The sequence below is a fragment of the Gracilinanus agilis genome, chromosome 1, assembly GCF_016433145.1.
Source record: "Gracilinanus agilis isolate LMUSP501 chromosome 1, AgileGrace, whole genome shotgun sequence".
In the NCBI taxonomy this organism is placed as follows: domain Eukaryota; kingdom Metazoa; phylum Chordata; class Mammalia; order Didelphimorphia; family Didelphidae; genus Gracilinanus; species Gracilinanus agilis.
Genome location: NC_058130.1, coordinates 292,302,136 through 292,308,832, shown reverse-complemented (window position 1 = coordinate 292,308,832; position 6,697 = coordinate 292,302,136).

The following is a 6,697-nucleotide window of genomic DNA, read 5'->3' as shown; positions in this document are numbered from 1 at the left end:
CTAAGCTATCACTCTTTGCAGATGATATGATGGTCTACTTAAAAAATCCTAGAGAAGCAACTAAGAAGCTTGTAGAAATAATCAACAACTTTAGCAAAGTTGCAGGATACAAAATAAATGCACATAAATCATCAGCATTTCAATGTATTTCCAACAAACTAGAGCAGCAAGAAGTAGAAAGAGAAACACCATTTAAAATCACCCTAGACAATATAAAATACTTGGGAATCTATCTACCAAAACAAACACAGGAAATATAAGAAAACAACTACAAAACACTTTCCAAACAAATAAAACTGGATCTCAACAATTGGAAAGCCATTAATTTGTTCATGGGTAGGATGAGCTAACATAATAAAAATGACCATTCTACCCAAATTAATATACCTATTTAGCACCATACCTATCAAATTACCAAAGAACTTCTTTACTGAATTAGGAAAAACTATAACAAATTTCATTTGGAATAACAAAAGATCAAGAATATCAAGGGAAATAATGAAAAAAAAATGTGAAGGACGGGGGCCTAGCAGTACCAGATATTAAACTATACTATAAAGCAGCAGTCATTGAAACAACTGGCTAAGAGATAGAAGGGAGGATCAGTGGAATAGACTTGGGGTTAATGACATCAGAAAGACAATGTTTGATAAACCCAAAGAGCCCAACTTTTGGGACATGAATCCACTATTTGACAAAAATTGCTGGGAAATTTGGAAAACAATATGGGAGAGATTAGGTTTAGATCAACATCTCACACCCTACACCAAGGTAAATTCAGAATGGGTGAATGACTTGAATATAAAGAGGGAAACTATAAATAAGTTAAGTGAACACAAAATAGTATACTTGTCAGATCTCTGGGAAAGGATAGTTTTTAAAACCAAGCAAGAGTTAGAGAAAATTACAAAATGTAAATTAAATGGTTTTGATTATATTAAACTAAAAAGCTTTTGTACAAACAAAAACAATGTAGTCAAAATCAGAAGGGAAACAACAAATTGGGTAAAAAATCTTTATAACAAAAAACTCTGACAGGGCTCTAATTAATCAAATATACAAGGAGTTAAATCATTTGTATAAAAAATCAAGTCATTCCCCAATTGATAAATGGGCAAGAGACATGAATAGGCAATTTTCAGGGAAAGAAATCAAAAGTATCAATAAGCACATGAGAAAGTGTTCCAAATCTCTAATAATTAGAGAAATGCAAATCAAAACCACTCTGAGGTTTCACCTCACACCTAGCAGATTGGCTAAAATGAAAGAAGGGGAGAGTAATGAATGCTGGAGGGAATGTGGCAAAAGTGGGACATTAATGCATTGCTGGTGGAGTTGTGAAATGATACAACCATTCTGGCTTGCAATATGGAACTATGCTCAAAGGGCTATAAAAGAATGCCTGCCCTTTGATCCAGCCATACCAATATTTGGTTTGTACCCCAAAGAGATCATAGATAAACAGACTTGTACGAAAATATTTATAGCTGCGCTTTTTGTAGTGGCAAAGAACTGGAAAAGGAGGGTATGTCCTTCAATTGGGGAATGGCTGAACAAATTGTGGTATATGCTGGTGATGGAATACTATTGTGCTAAAAGGAATAATAAACTAGAAGAGTTCCAGGTGAACTTGAAAGACCTCCAGGAACTGATGCAGAGCAGAAGGAGCAGAGGCAGAAGTACATTGTACACAGAGACTGATATACTATGGTAAAATCGAATGTAATGGACTTCTGTACCAGCAGCAATGCAATGACACAAGACAGCCCTGAGGGATTTATGGTAAAGAACACTACCCACATTCAGAGGAAGAACTGCAGGAGAGGAATCATATATGAAAAACAAATGCTTGAACACATGGGTTGAGGAGGACATGATTGGGGATGTGGAATCAAAAATACCACACCAATGCAACTAACAACAATTTGGAAATAGGTCTTGAACAAGGACACATGATAAAACCATGGAAATGTGCATTGGCCATGTGGCGGGTGCGGGGGGAAGGGGAAAGTAGGAGCATGAATCATGTAACCATGTTTAAAACGAATATTAATAAATGATTAAAAAATTTAAAAAATGAATTATATCAATATTTAAAGACCAACTAATTCAAAATTAACTAAATTTCGTTTAATAGGTAGAGTCTACCAAACTTCTTTTATGCAACAAATAGGATCTTGACACTTAAACCATCAAGTATAAAAACAGAGAAAGAATATTATAGATCAGTTTCATTAATAAATATGTATGCAAAAATACTAAATAAAATATTTGTAAGGGAATTACAGCAATATTTCATAAAGATTATGTATCGTATACAAGTGAGTTATATAACCAAAATGCAGAAATGGTTTAATAGAAGGAGAAACAATTGATTATTTTATCAATAACAGAAATAACAAAAATCTTACAATTATATTAATAGATGGAGAAAATATTTTTATAAAATGATGATCTGAAATTTAATTTTAATTTGTAATATTTAATTGTCTGAAATTAAATAATTTGAAAAAAGAGCTATAAATGGATTTTTCCTTAAAAATGTGAAAAAAGCATCTCTCTAAAATCATATTCAATCTTTATTTGTAATGGGGATAAGCTAGATGCCTTCCCAATAAGATCAGCAGTTAAACAATGATGACCGTTATCACTAAAATCATTCAAACTTTTATTAGGAGGCTAGCAATAGCAATAAGAGAAAAAAAAAGAAATTAAAGAATCAGTAAGGGTAATGATGTTATAAAACTATCTTTTTTTGCAAATAATAGGATGGTATGGATGGAAAATTCTTGAGAATCAATTAAAAAGCTAATTGAAACAATTTAAGAAAAATGCTAGGATTTAAAAAGACCTCACATAAATCATCAACATTTTTATGTATCACCAACAAAGCCCTGAAGGAAGAAATAGTAAGAGATATGCCATCTAAAATAACTATAGATAGAATAAAATATCAGGGAGTTAACCTTCCAAGACAAAACCAGGAACTACATAAAGATGATTGTAACATATTTTTATACAAACAAATTCAGTCTTTGTAGAAATATTCATTGTTCATGGGTGAGCAGAGCCAATATAATAAAAAAAAAGCAATTCTACCTTTTCTTCTTATTTAATGTCATCTTAATTTAATTACTGAAAGCTCTTGTACTGATCTAGGAAAAAGAATAAAATTCATCTGGAAGAACAAAGGCCAAGAATATGAAAGGAATTAACCAAAAAATGTAAAGAAGAGATGTCTAGTAGTGCCAGTTTTTAAACTGTTTTATGAGGCAATAATTAACAAAATATCTGATGTTGGTAATAAAAAGAAAGGTGATTCTGTGGAACAAAGTAGACATACAACATACAGTAGTAAATGACCAAAGTAATCATCAATTGGAGAATGGCTATACAAGTTGTGGTATTATAAACAGACTGATTTTAGGAACATGGAAAGATTTGTATGAAATGATAAAGAAAAAAATGAGCAGAACCAATATAGCACTGCATACAGCAAAAGTAATACTGATTGAAGAATAACTATGAATATCAACCTCCAAAAAACTGAAAAATTAAAAGCATATACATAATAAGATTTTGCATATACACACACACATTTAGGTATCTCCTCTAATATGGGCTGGAGAGTGAGGAAGTGAAATAGCTTGTGATTTTAAATGTAACAAAAATTAAATTAAATTAAATAATTTATATTGAAGGCCTACAACATGAAATAAGCAAAGAAAAAGAAAAGCTCCTCTATTACAATCTGGTGAAGAATGAAAAATTCTTTTAAAAAATCCCCATTGGAATTGACTTTTTTTTCCTATACTGAACAACATTTTTTTATCATAGAAAACATTGGCAAGTGGAAAAGAAAATGAAATGATTGGGGAATACTAATTAAGGAATTCTTTACGTATAAACTAGCAGAACTGTGTACTATAATAACAATACTGATTTTTATATGGATCATCAAGTGTCAACTCTAGATGTAGTTACAAACAGAATAAATATACAGAGTCCCTCCATAATATATGTATTAACTCCAGGCATGTTTGCTTTACTCCACCAAGTTTGTTTTACTGCATGGGGAAAATGAATAAATTTGGAATTTATAACAGGAATCACAGAAATGCTTTTCTTCCCCTGTAGATGATTAACCTAGGGTGCTATCAAAATTTCATTTCTGCTACAAAAAAGCAATTCTTTTTAAGTATCCTTCAATATTCAAGCCAACCACTGACATATGACAGCAATGCATCAATGTTTGACCTGTATGTCATTCTCAAAATAACAGCCAATTGTGTTCCTGGGGGGGGGGGGAAGTGCCCATAATTTGAAATTATGTAAATTGACTATAGTTTTCTGAAAAAATCTCATAAGAGATTATTCTTTTGACAAAGAGTTTGATATCCAGGTTTTACCACAATGATCAGAAATGCTGTATTTAATTAACAATAAAAGATATTTTATTTATATAGATATATACATATCTAGCTGTCTGTCTATCTATCTATCTATCGATCTACCTATTTATATTTAAACCCTGCCTTCCATCTTTGAATCATTATTAAGTATTGGCTCCAAGGTAGAAGAAGGCCATGCTAGGCATTTGGGGTTAAGTGGTTTTCCCAGGGTCACAGGTAGGAAGTATCTAAAGACAGATTTGAATCCAGGATCTCCCATCTGTAGCCCTCATTCTCAATCCATTAAGCCACCTAGCTGTCGCTATACATATTTTTGTTTCTTTTTAATTTTTTAATTTTTTTCCATAGTTGCATGATTTTTGTTGTCTCTCTCCCCTCTTCTCCCTCACCTCCAAGAGTTGGCAAGCAATTTCACTGGGTTATACATAAATTATCACTCATATCCTATTTCCACATTATTCATTTTTGTCATAGAGTAATCTCTTATTTTTATTTAATTAATTAATTTAGAATATTTTTACATGGTTACGTGATTCATGTTCTTTCCCTCTCTGCCTTCCTACCCTCTTCCAGAATCAATGAGCAATTCCACCGAATTTTACATGTATCATTGTATCATTGTTCAAAACCTATTTCCATATTATTAACATTTGCAATAGTCAACATTTAAAGTCAACATCCCCAATCATATCCCTATCGAACCATGTGATCAATCATATGTTTTTCTTCTGCATTTCTATGTCCACAGTTTTTGCTCTGAATGTGAATAGTGTTCTTTCTTGTAAGTCCCTCAGAGTTGTTCTATATGTTTGCATTGCTGCTGGTGGAGAAGTCCATTACATTTGATTGTGCCATAGTGTATCAGCCTCTGTGTATGATGTTCTCCTGGTTCTGCTCCTTTCACTCTGCATCAATTCCTGGAAGTCTTTCCAATTCACATGCAATTCCTCCAGTTTATTATTCCTTTGAGCACAATAGTATTCCATCACCATCAGATACCACAATTTTTTCAGCCATTCCCCAATCAATGGACACTCCCTCATTTTCCAGTTTTTTTGTCACCACAAAGAGCACAGCTATGAATATTTTTGTACACATATTTTCCCCTATTATGTATAGAGTAATCTTTTAAAACCAAAACCCCAAATCATATACTCCTATACACAAGTGATAAATCACATGTTTTCTTTTGGATATCTACTCCCACAGTTCTTTCTATAGATGTGGATAGCATTCTTTCTCATAGTCCCTCAACATTGTCCTGGATCATTGCATTGCTTTTAGTTGCAGAGTCAATCACAATTGATCGTCCTTCAGGGTTTCAGTTACTGTATATAATGTTCTCCTGGTTCTACTTATTTCACTCCCCATCAGTTCATGTGGGCCTTTCCAGTTCTTATAAAAATCAAGCAGTAGCCACTTCCCAGCTGTATGACCCTGGGCAAGTCACTTGACCCCCATTGCCCACCCTTACAACTCTTCCACCTATGAGACAATACACCGAAGTTAAGGGTCTAAAAAAAAAATCAAGCAGTGCATCATTCTTTATAACACAGTAGTATTCATCACCATCTTATACCACAATTTGTTCAGCCATTCTCCAAGTAAGGGATACCCTCTCATTTTCCATTTTTTTGCCACCACAAAAAGTGCAGCTATAAATATTTTTGTACAAACAGAACCTTTCCCATTTTTAAAATCTCTTTAAGATTCAAAGCTACTAGTGGTATTACTGGAACAAAGGATAAGCATTCTTTTAAAGCCCTTTGGATAATTCCAAATTGCCTTCCAGAATGTTTGAATCAATTTACAACTCCACCAGCAATGCATTAGTGTCCTAATTTTGCTACATCCCTTCCAACATTTATTATTTTCCTCTACTGTCATATTGGAAACTCTAATAGGTATAAGGGGGTACATCAGAGTTGTTTTGATTTGCATTTCTCTAATCCAGAGGGATCTAGAATATTTTTTCATATGATTATTGAAAGTTTTGATTTCTTCATTTGAAAACTGCCTATTCATAACCCTTGACCAGGTCAGTTGTCAATTGGGGTATGATTTGATATCTTATAGATTTGACTTATTTCTTTGTATATTAGGGAGATTAGATTTTTGTCAGAGAATTTTGTTATAAAGATTTCCCTATTTTGTTGCTTCGCCTTTAATTTTGGTTGCATTGGTTTTGTTTGTACAAAACCTTTGTAATTTAATAAAATCAAAATTTTTCATTTTACATCTTATAATGTTCTCTACTTCTTGCTTGATCTTAAATGTATGTTCAC